Here is a 12,859-nt window from a genome sequence, read left to right as displayed (position 1 = left end):
ATGAACCCACAGACAAAAAATTTAACAAGCTTTAAAACATTCTACAAACTCTAAACTTGTTGAAAGATACTAGTCACTGAATAGCAAACAATATCACATGATACTTAATATCAGAAGCATCTCATTGAAGTTCAAATACCAATAGCAACATAAGTATTTAATACTGCTTTAGAAATTTTTGACAATATAATGAGATACAACATAGTACAATTAAGTATAGTTTTTGGAAAAGTAAATTTGTGGGCATATAATTATGTAAATATAAAAACTAAGATGAAGTTAACAAATAAAATAATCTACTATATATACTGACATAGTTACCATTCCTGATACTCTTTATTCCCTTATGTGAGTCCTGAGTTCCATTTAGTATTTTGCACCTTTTGTGTTCAGGATTCCCTTTAACATTTTTTGTCATACAGGTATTCTGGTGAAATATTTTGGGGATTTTGGTACATCTGAAATAGTATTAACTTTATCAATACTTTTGTCAGAATTTTATTCAAAATTCTAAGAATAAAAATGAAAAAAATTTGAAGTGGCCAAAGATCAGGCAAATATATATAACAACATGGCTTTTCTGTATTCCAAAAATAACCATTATGGAAAGGTTGAAGTTCAACAAACTACCTTTAACTTCCATTGCACAGGAAATATGTGGATTCTGTATTTTCTACAGTTGTTCTTATCTTTCTTACCAGTCCCTACACTGTTGGGTAGTACTGGGGACTTGGGATAGAAATGGCAAATTTTAACTTACTTGTTAAGTAAATATATCTGATGTATGATCTTTTAACTTACAATATAGTCCAGATAAAAGTTATTTTAATTTTGAGATTTTTAATCACATAAACTGAAATGTAAGGTGCTGTAACAAATTCTTATTGTGATGATTTTTCAAGTTTACAAAATTTACAGAAATTGTCCTAGAGATAGAAAGCTAAAACAAACAGCTTATACCTGGCTGATGTCTAATTTAAATTCTATAGCTTCCTGAAACGTCCTCTGATATTGTTATAAAGAATAACTCCTCACATCTCATTTTGATATTTTGTGGGAAGACATCTTTTTTGTGGTCTCCAGTTGAGAGAACTAATGAAAGACAAAATTGAGAAAGAATTTAAATCCACAAAATTCTTCCCAAAAGGTTTTTCTCACTTGAGATCACCACATCAAATGCAGAAATTAAATTCAGTGTAAAGGTGAAAGATAATCCTCAAAGCAGAATAAATAATAATGAAGACAATAAAATATTATTTTAGCTTGCTATTCCAAACGATGTGATTAAATATTTGTGTTTTAGAAAAGCTAAAGCACATTTTGTCTGTCATTCTCCAAATCAATTTCTGAGTGTGGCATCTAGCCAGTGAAATTTAATCTATTTATAATTAAACCATCAAAAGAGTAGGTTTTTAAAAACCTAGTTGATAAAAGAAGTGCCCTTATTCAATAAGCCTTTTATAATCTTTTAATTGGAAGATTTCAATTCATCAAACTCATTGAGACATAAAAGTTTTCAAATCAAGGTATTATATTTAGGACAGTCTGAATGGTATATTAAATGTAATAAGCTCCACATTCGCTTGAGCCATGATCATCAAACTTAAAAGAAGCTATTTGTAGTTTCAAGAAGCATAAGAATCCTAAAGGGAGAGAATGTAAATATAGTGGAGTATATTTGCCAACATTAAAAATTGTCTTCTTTACATAATTCTCAACAATCTTAAAACATATCAGTATCTGCTCATCATTCCCGTGTAGCATGAGCAATTTATTCCGGAAACCTCTGGTACACAAAGCTAAATACTTGGTGTTATATGAAAATATACGCAAATGATAGTTCAATTTCTTAAAGTTACTATAATTTAGTGACTTTTTCAAACAAATAGAGTATGAAGAAAAAGAAAGTAATAAATTTTCAGTGAGAGACATCTTGAAGACATCACTTTAATTTCATTAATATACTTAGAACCAGGAGTGATGTCAACACTCTCATTCCTGATATTTTGTCCTCTCTCTTGTTTATATGATCAGTACGGTTAATTTTATTAATCTCTTTAAAAAGCAGCTTTGACATCATTAAGTGTATTCTAGTGTTATTTTCTGTTTTATTGATTTTTTATTGCTCTGATCTTTATCGTTTTCTGTTTACTTGGGTTTAATATTTAATGAAAGTTTCTTGTAGGCAGCATATAACTGGGTCTTGCTTTATCATCCAATCTGCCAATATCTGCTTTTTAACTGGAAGGTTTAAATTCTTTACATTTAATGTGGTTATTGGGATATTTGAGCTTAATTATACCATATTTCTATTTCTTTTTATTTGTCCCACTAGTATTTTTAAAATATATATGTCATGAGTTAGGAATGTTTTAGGATTCCATTGTATTTACTTTAAAAACTCTAACAGGTTTATCTCTTTGTTTTGTTTTTTTCCAGTGCTTGCATTAAGGTTTACAGTATATAACTTTAACTTCCACCATCTACTGACAAGCAGTCTTATATACTTCACATGCAGTGCAAGAATCTTAGTGCTCTTTGATTTCTCCTCTCCTGACATTTGTGCTATTGTTTTCACGTTTACTTCTACATATGTAAGTTAAGAAATAGCATTCATTTTCCTATTTTTGCTTTAAACAATCATCTAATTTTCTAAGTTAATAAATTTAAAAATCTGCTATAAATATAGTTACCATTCCTGGTCGTCGTCGTCGGCAGCCGTCCGTCTCGAGAGACGATGGCGTAGCTTCTTGAGAGTCTATCTGCACCGCCGAGAATGGCTGTGCAGTCCGATTCGGGAGTGACAATCCCTGCCGCACTTGGTACAGGTGAAGGCAGATGGCTGTTGTTGCTGCTGCTGACGCTGCTTCCGCCTCGATCTTTTCTGGACCGCCTCCTCGTTGCGCGCAGCCTCCGCGCGTGACGTACCTTGCCTGACCGCGAGCCTCCAGGCTAGGCGGTCGTCTGCTTGAACTTCCCATGTGTTGAGATTGATGGAGCATTGTGTCATGTCCTTTTTGCAGATGTCTTTGAACCGCAGTTTTGGGCGCCCTGTCATCCTCTTGCCTTCTGCTAGCTCGCCGTAGAGGAGGTCTTTGGGGATACGGCCTGCATCCATTCTTTTGACATGGCCGAGCCACCTGAGGCGTCTCTCGCTAAGAACTGCATGCAAACTGCTCATATTGGCTCGCTTCAGCACCTCGGTGTTGGGGACCTTATCCTGCCAGGCGACATGCAGGACGCGTCGCAGGCACCTCATGTGGAAGCTGTTGAGTTTCCTTTCGTGCCTTGCGTAGGTGGTCCACGTCTCGCTGCCATAGAGGAGAGTGCTGAGTACGCAGGCTTGGTAGATGCGCAGTCTGGTTTTCTCAGTGAGGCTGGAATTGTTCCACGCTCGCCGGTTCAGTCTGGCCATAACTGTGGCTGCCCTGGCGATTCTCCGGTTGACCTCCAAGTCGACTGACAGAGAGCTCGAGATGGTGGACCCGAGGTAAGTGAAGTCGTTGACAACCTCCAGGGTGTATCCGTCGATGGTGATGCATGGGGGAGTCCCCGTGCCTTGAGCCATAACATTCGTCTTCGTCAGGCTGATGGCTAGTCCGAACTCCTTGCATGCGTGGGAAAGGCAAGTGACTAGCTGCTGGAGTCCCTCTTCGGAGTGTGATGTCAAAGCTGCGTCGTCGGCGAAGAGCATCTCACGGATGAGCACCTCTTTGACTTTGGTCTTGGCTCGTAGACGGGCCAGGTTGTAGAGCTTGCCATCGGATCTGGTGTGAATGAAGACACCCTCGCTGCAGTCCTTAAAGGCGTATTGGAGGAGCATGGAGAAGAAGATTCCGAACAGCGTAGGCGCGAGGACGCAGCCCTGCTTTACTCCGCTGCTGACTGGGAAGGCCTCAGAGGTTGTGCCGTTGTAGGACACCGTGCTGTGCATGTTGTCGTGAAAGGACATGACCACAGCAAGCAGATGTGGTGGACAGCCAATCTTCCGTAGCAAGCTGAAGAGTCCGCTTCGACTGACCAGATCAAACGCCTTCGTGAGGTCAATAAAGGCGAGGTAGAGTGGTTTATGCTGCTCGTGACACTTCTCCTGCAGCTGGCGTAGGGAGAAGATCATGTCCACTGTTGATCGGCCAGCTCTGAAGCCACACTGGGACTCTGGGTAGACGCGGGAAGCAAGGGTCTGCAGGCGGGCAAGAGCGACCCGGGCGAATACTTTGCCGACGACGCTGAGGAGAGAGATGCCCCGGTAGTTGTTGCAGTCGCTGCGGTCTCCTTTGTTCTTGTACATGGTGATAATGTTGGCATCTCTCATATCCTGGGGGATGTAACCCTCCTTCCAGCAGAGACAGAGTAGATGGTGGAGCGGCTGTAGCAGGACTGGTTTCCCGCTCTTTAGGATTTCTGGAGGGATTCCGTTGCTTCCTGGTGCTTTCCCGCAAGCGAGGCGGTCGATGGCTTTGCCGAGCTCTGCCGCAGTAGGTGGGGTATCTAGCTCCTCCATGACTGGTAGGTCTGGGATGGCTTTAAGAGCAGTGTCTGTTACGGTGTTCTTCGTTGCGTACAGCTCGAGGTAGTGCTCGGTCCACCGCCGCATTTGCTGTTCCTGGTCAGTGATGACCTCACCTGTCTTGGACTTAAGGGGGGCGATCTTGGAGGGGATTGGGCCTGTTGCCTTCTTGATACCCTCATACATTCCTCGTGCGTTGCCTATATCGGCGGCTTCCTGAATGCTTCTGCACAGGTTTAGCCAATAGGTGTTGGCACAGTGGCGGGCGGTCTTCTGGACTTTGTTCCTGGCAGCCCGTAGAGCTTGAAGTGTACTGGGAGTGGGCGTGACCTTGTAAGCCAGTAGGGCCTTCCTCTTAGCCTCGATCACGGGTTCCATTTCTTCCCAGTGAGCCTCGTACCAGTCAGCGTTCTTCTGCTCTTTCTTCCCGTAAGCAATAATGGCGTTGTTGTATATGGCGTCGCGGAGACGTGGCCAATTGGATTCGATAATGTCATCTGCCGCCACTCCCTCGCCGAGTGCATCTTCCATCTTGTTGATGAATTGCTGGGTCTTAACTGGGTTGCTGGCACAACTGGTGTTGATGCGTGGGCGACCCTTCATCTTGGAGTGGTGCAACCTCTTCGGCATTATGCGCACCTTGCTTACCACGAGGGCATGGTCCGTGTCGCAGTCTGCACTGTGGTAGCTGCGGGTGAGGAGGGTGCTGCCAATATCCGTTCTTCTGGTGATGACGAGGTCAAGCTGGTGCCAATGGCGGGAGCGGGGGTGCCTCCATGACACCTGGTGGATCTCTTTGCACTTGAAGAATGTGTTTGTCACGCACAGGCCGTGGTGACACAAAAGCTCAAGCAGTCGCTGACCATTCTCATTGATCTTTCCTCTCCCAAAGTTTCCAAGGCAGGTGGGCCAGGCCATGTGGTCGGCTCCTACTCTTGCGTTGAAGTCTCCAAGGAGATAGAGAGCGTTACTTCTGGGAATCTTGGATAACGCTTCGTCCAGTGCATGGTAGAACTGTTCTTTCTCTTCGGTGGTGGCGCAGAGGGTTGGGGCATACGCGCTAAGAATGCTGACTGAGCCGAAAGTTGTTGACAATCGGAGGGTAAGTAATCTCTCTGTGCCTCCTGTGGGTGGCTCTATGGAGTTAACAAGCGTGTTCTTCACAACGAACCCAACACCGTGCTGTCTTGGTTGGTCCGGAGACTTCCCTTGCCAGTAGAAGGTGTAGTTGGTTTCTCTGATAGTTCCATTGTCGGCCAACCGGGTCTCCTGTAGAGCCGCAATGTCGATGTTTAGTCGTGCCAGTTCCCTATCGATGACAGCGGTTTTCCTGGCACCCTTGATCCACGGAAGGTCTGCAGTAAGTCCGGGGCACATGGTCCTGATGTTCCAGCTAGCGAGGCGAAGAGCCGGAGGCTTCTTTCTTGTTGTTTGCTTGGAATTAACTGGTGCGGGTGTTTTGTGGCCCACTTTTTGAGAGGCGCCTCTCTGATCCCCACGCACCCAGTGGGGCAGGCGAGCCATGGCGAGACGGTAGCTGTCCAGTGAGGTGCGATGACCTCTCCCACCGTCAGAGGAGACCCCTGGCGCTCGTTTCCTTCGCCAATCGGATGAGCTTATAACCGGTATCTGTCTCCTCCCGTGTTGAGTCGACATCTTGCGATGACGCTGGAGTGTCCTCTCAAGTGAAACTGAAGCTACAGAGCCTGGGCAGGGTGATATGGAGGGTCTGCTGTTGCCCATGCAGCAGACCCCCCCTCTCTTCGCAGCTGAAGGGTCCAAGGGAAAGACAAAGTCAATACAGCTTGGCTTCAGGTGCGCCGTAGGAGTTGCCGGTGTTGACTACAATGTCAAACCGCCTTAGGGACTCCGGCTCCGGATTTTCTGTCGGGGTTTACTCCCTTAGCCTTTCCCCTGAAGAGGTATGCCGCAAGGCAGCGGAGGTTTTTTGGAGTCAGAGTTTTCCTTCTCTGATTTTAGAGATGTCCTTCCTCTTTCCTCCTTTACAGTCTTGAGGGCAGCATTTACAGGCTAAAATAGAAAACTGGCAGCGTAACCTTCTAAGCAGATACTACCAATACCCTGCTTGGGTATACTCACCCAACAATAAACATCTCTTAAATGTCCTCCAAGTGCCATGCCTTGAAATAGTAAATGGCAGTGCAATGGCAGCCAAACATTTGGATCAGTTTCACTAAGTAAACCACCAACACAAGTAGGTTTTTAAAACAATAGAATAGTGTCTCATTTTATTAAAAATAATAACTATTTTTAAGCAACTTACCAGCAACACCGAATACCCTTGTGTAAATCTTAAAGGCCTTTCTTTAACATTTTATGCCAATACAGGTATTCTGGTGAAATTTTTGTATTTTTATTCTTTGTTGGTACATCTGCAATAGTGTTAAATTCATCTTCATTTTTGTCAGTTACTTTTGTTGTTTTTGAAAGAAGTCTAAGGTATCATTTTTATTTCAATACTTTAAAGATGTTATTTAACTATTTTCTCGATTACATTATTTCTGACAAAAAAAAACATTCCTATTACTTTTACCTTTGTTTCTCTGCATGAAAATGCCTTTGTTCGCTGGCCACTGTTAAGGTTTTCTTTATATAGTGTTTTAAAGTATTTTGATTATAATGTGCCTTGGTATATTTTCTGTGTGTCTGTGTGTCTGTGTGCACATACGCATATGCTTGAGCTTAATCTTTTCGGATCTCTGGGTTTATATCTTGTAACAATTTGGAAAATTTTTATCTATTATTTTTCAGCTTTCTTCTGTTTCACCCCTTCCTTCAAGGTATCTCCTTTTATGTGTCTTATGCTGATTGTAGTTGTTCCCACAAATTACTAATGCTCTACAGATATATTTTCAGGTATTTTTTCCTTGTGTTTGATTTTGAGTAATATCTACTGCTTTGTATTCTAATTTATGAGTCATTTCTTCTACAGTGTTTCATATGCCAATAATCTTATATAATATATTTTTCATCTTAGATATTGTAATATCTGTTTCTAAAAGTTTAATTTGGTCTTTTTGTCTTTCATGTCTCAACCATCTCTCTAGTTTCACACATTCTCTAGTTGAACACATTGAATAATTTTAATGTCATTATCTACTAATTCTATCATCTATGTCATACCTCAAAATAATTGTTTCATATATTTTTTTCCTGTTTTTTAGTTGTTTCAGGTGGGAGAATAAGTACTTTCCCACGTGCTCTACCTTGTTGAAATTTTAAACATATTTGCATTACATTTTATCTCTTTTAGGATAAAAAGTTTCCTAATAACATTATCATAATCTAAATATATGACATATTTTCAGATTAATAACTAATTTTATAAAAACAATTTTAATTATTTTTGCTTTTATATAATCCCCTATGTGATTTATATTTCTTTCTGTCTCTTTCTGTTTGTGTGTGTGTGTGTGTGTATACAGCAAAAAATATCACTAAAGATAAATATTTGTCTTTAAATTCACTATGAATAAATTCATTTTGTGTGAGTAAGCAGAACTTTAATAACACATTTTTACTTTAATTTTTCTTTAATTTTTAGCTTTTTAATTTTATTTGGTAACTATATCAATTTTTACATAACTGCAAAATCAAACCTACAAATCAAGGTATTCTCAAAGAATTTTATATTCTATCTTTATATTCTTCATCCAGCTCCACTCTATTCTTAGAACATATTTTCATTAGTTTTTTAAGTATTCTTTTATTTGAAAAAGTATATTAAGTAAATATGAATATTTAGTTGTAGTTTCCCATTTATGACCTAAGTATGTATTCAATATCATTTGTCATATTTTATATTTTGCATTTCACACTTGTAACATATCCTGATCATAAGAATCTAGTAAATAACTTTATTGACAAAAATATTGCAGAGATAGGGCCAAATTTCTGAGTAACTCTAAAAATCAGCTTCTTCTGCTATCTCTACTTATATTGGGATATTATTTGACTAAGAAATCACTTTTGTTATGTTATGCTTATAGGACTTGAAAATTATTTATTTAATAAATAGAAAAGAAAAACATAAAGTGGGTTCTATAGTTGGTAACAAACAGAACAGTGACTGGGAATGTGAGATCCTGTCACAGAGCTATAAAATCTTAGGTAAAAATGTCACCTACAACAAGTAGGAAAGCAAAACATAATCTTATTTAACCTGTATCTGCTCATTGGCTTCTGGTAGCTTCCTTTGACAGTGTATTACCAGAAAAACAAGAACAGAAAATAATTGACAAGTTTGTGAACAGAAATTTTTTAAAAATAGAGAAACTTCATAAATTTTAATTTTTCAAAATTTTAAAAGTCAAGTGCTTTTCTCAGCCCCAAAATGATATCTAGGGATAAAACACAAGAAAGATCCAGTGAGATTCCTCAGTTGAACTGCATGACTAAGAATGAAGCAACTGTCTGATGAAGGATACTACTTTTATTCATAATAGGTCTGCTCCAGGTTGAGGCCCTAATGGCCCACATTCAGTTGTGGGAAAGCCATGGGGTAAAGCAAGCATCACAATAAATTATTTCTGAAATCTATGTCCAAAATAGAGCTTTGAGAGTGGTTACTGGCACATGGAGCTAACTGGAACAAATAAAAGAAAAACATAAAATTTTTTAAAGATAGTTCATTTGCCAAAGAAATACTGAGTAGGGAATAAAAAAGTCCTGAATCTGTTGAGAGACTTAAAGTTCACATTAAATCCCGCAGAGATGCTAAAGGAATTTGATCCTCAATAAGTTGGAAAACAGAAGTATTTCTGTAGGTTACAAAGGAGTCTTTCTACTTGCTATAAGAACATGACTGAAAGCATTGCCCATTAATATGATCTAGACCTGAAGAGTTCTGTTATAAATTTTTTTAAAACTCCACTCCATACAAAATAAAATTTTAAATAATTTTTCTTCAAAATTCTTATTTAAAAAAATAAAAGATCTAATTAAATTACTAACTACTTATCTATGTTAGGTTTAGGTAATTAACTTTTTCTTTTTCTTCATGGTTCTTTGTGTCTTAACAGTGAATCTTATTGCAATTTGCTTAAAGTAATTTCTGGAAGTAGATATGGTATAAATTATTGGGTTGGCCAAAAAGTCCATTTAGCTTTTTTCATTTTCACCAATAACTTTATTGATTTGGATATTTTGAGTATGTCAGCTTCTCCCACATGGTATAACATCGATTGTTCTCAATTAATGTCTTGATTTGGTCACTATCAACTTCAACTGGTCTACCTGACCATGGAGCATCATCCAGCAAGAAATCTCCAGCATGAAACTTCACAAACCACTTTTCACCTGTTTGATCAGTCACAGCACTTTCTCCATACACAGCACAAATCTTTTTTGTGTGTGTTTGAGTTGCATGTTTACCTTTCTTGAACTAATAAAGCATAATATGCTGAAAATGTGTATTTTCTTCCATCTTCAATATTAAAATAGCTACACAAAAAAAATCTACCAATTTTGATGAGTTTTTTAAAAAATTCATGCTGATCACAATATAATCTAACAAAATTGTTTTGAAAGGAATTAAAGTCAGCTAAGAGCTACCAGAGCCATCTAACCAAAGAAAACAAATGAAGTTTTTGGCCAACCCACTATAAGTCATGATGAATTTACTATGAGAATTATCTTCAGATTATAATTCCTCTTACCTTTCCTTATCTGTTGTCTAAAGTGTATGAAGTGAGTACATATGTATTTTATGTATATGTGGTGAGGGAAATTTATGTATATGGGCAGAATTAAGATTAAAGTATGAGAATATCTATTGCTGAAGAAAATGTTTCATGCTGCCGTTGTTAGAGGGCTGAAATTTTGAGGGCTGAATATTTCTTGGCCTTAGGCAATTCCATCTTTTATATGCTTGTGTTTCGATTTCTCTGCTGTATTCAAATTACATAACATCAAAATCATATTAAGTGAACTATAGTCATGACTCAGATTTTGTTTTTATGTTTGTATTTGAAATTTATATCTTGAGATAGTAAAGAAATGTGAAGAAAATGGGACACCAAGAACATATTGATAGTGGTTGAAAAAAGGAAACTGTAACATACTCAGAAGTTTAATATTTAAGAAGTTAAATTCACAAATTAATGCTGGAGATGTAGAGACGCTATGACTTAGATTGAGGAGAGCATGATATTTTGAGTGTTGAGAAAAAATAAGAGCATTATTTTCAGAAATGTGTTTTAAGTAAATTATGTAATGGACTAAAAATAATCAAGTTTTCTTAAAGGTATCCTTTAATGTGCTAATGCACATTGTGAGTCTAAAAAAGTGTGTGGTAAGGACATGTTAGAATATAGTATTCAGAGTTTTTATACCTTTGGCAATGAATCTTTTATTAATGTAGCTTTTCAGAGCTCCAATGTTCCAGGTATTGCATTTAGGAAAATGATTCTAGAAAGAATATCAGCACTTATAAGAGAGTCTGTGTGATGCTATCAATGCAAAGTAGTATTAACAGGTATAATCAAATATAATATGCTCCATTTTAAATATCTTCCTGACATTGAAGTGAATGCACCTGATACAACAAGTATACATTCCTAATTATGCTTTGGATGTATAATTTAATTCTTCAATCTTAGTTTTCTTTTCCTGAACACAATTTTGTCCCACTCATTTTAACAATATATGCTTGTATTTAAAATAAAGAGGCATCATTAGCAATAAGTACCCTGTCCTGCTATGCAATTTTTGCAAAAGTGAGTTAGGTAAATCTCAGGCTTATGCACATGCAAAACACTAACTAGTAGCTGTGCCTTGGGGACAGTTACATTTGTGTTGAATGTGTGCTTATAATATTCTAATATGATCTGCAGTACAGGTATCCAGGTGTTGACCATGCTGTCTATTTCCCTGGACAATTAAAGTGGCTGGATATCAAAAGGTGACTCATAACATGAGGACAAGGTAATTGGAAATGTGACAGAAATAATGTGTTTGAAAGAACATGTGACAACACCTATAATTCCAGCAATATTGAGCTAGTCATTTAATCTCTGTAGGTTTGAGTGATAAGGAAATTGTAAGAGATTTTTACTAAAATACCCACAGTTCCAAAGTTTATTTAAATTGTTGGTTGACTCACTTTATAAAAATAACATGTCTTTTTTTTCAGCTATGTTTGTTGTGGTCAAACACTTCAGACTGATTCAATGATAATGTTTATTTTATATAATTCACCTTTTAAAAATAAGTTATTCACTTATCATAGCATAAAGATATATCTTTCTGCATTGGGAATGTGTTGATTACCCTAATTAATGTTTCTTTTGTAAGTATAATATTACAAAAATATTGTAAATATATCATTATCAGAGGTTTCTCAATTTTATAATGAAACTCTGGGAGGAGAAGGAAAAATGGGTTTAAGGTTCATGAGCTATGATCAATATTGGAATTTATGTTAAACCTAAGAAGTTATTTTCTCAGAAGCTAATAATCACTTAAGCAAGAATTACCTCCAAAACTCAATATTGAATTCAAAATTAATACTTACTCACCGGGCATCTTGTTTTCATTTTATTTTTATTGATACTTGAGTTCCTTCTTGATTGAGACTGTGTTCAACCCTTTAGAAAGTGTTCTACCACCATCTAGTGTCATTAAATAGAAATTTCTCTGATTCAGTTTATAGATTTTAAAATCTATAAAATATTATTTGAAATTTAGCATGATTTGACAATATGAAATTTGAAATGCAGTTCAAGTACCAACAGTTAAAAGAGGCAATACTTGAGGGGGGGGTGAGATGAAAGATGGTGAAGGGTTTAACTAAAGTACATTTATGCACAACCCAAGGACATGGACCACAATATAGGGATTGGCTTGGGGAGGGCAGAGGGTGGAGCTGGGTGGAGGTGGGGAAAGGGAGAAAAAGGTAGGAACAACTGTAACAACATTAAAAAATAATTTTTAAAAAATAGGAAATATTGTCTTGTGAGATAAATATTAATAAATTATACAGAAATATCTAACATTACTGGAAATAATGTATTATATTTAATATTCAATAGGAATTATTACTGGGACATTTTATTTCTAAGGTAGAAAAATGATAGATAATTGATAACCTACTTTTAAATGCAATTTATAGCACATTAAGTCGTCGTCGGCAGCCGTCCGTCTCGAGAGACGATGGTGTAGCACATTAAGTATATACATGGATAAATACTTGCCTATTTTGAAACCGAATTCACTCTTCACTGTCATTTCTACATATTAGTATATAAGAAACTTCATTGTTCTTAACCATTTGCAAGAGACTTCTAACTCATTTCTCCCTTTTGTAATTCTTTCCCTGTGTTTCTTCCT

This window comes from Furipterus horrens, unplaced genomic scaffold, assembly GCF_987537825.1.
Source record: "Furipterus horrens unplaced genomic scaffold, mFurHor1.1.pri manual_scaffold_9, whole genome shotgun sequence".
Taxonomy (NCBI): Eukaryota; Metazoa; Chordata; class Mammalia; order Chiroptera; family Furipteridae; genus Furipterus; species Furipterus horrens.
This window is presented reverse-complemented; position numbering follows the sequence as displayed.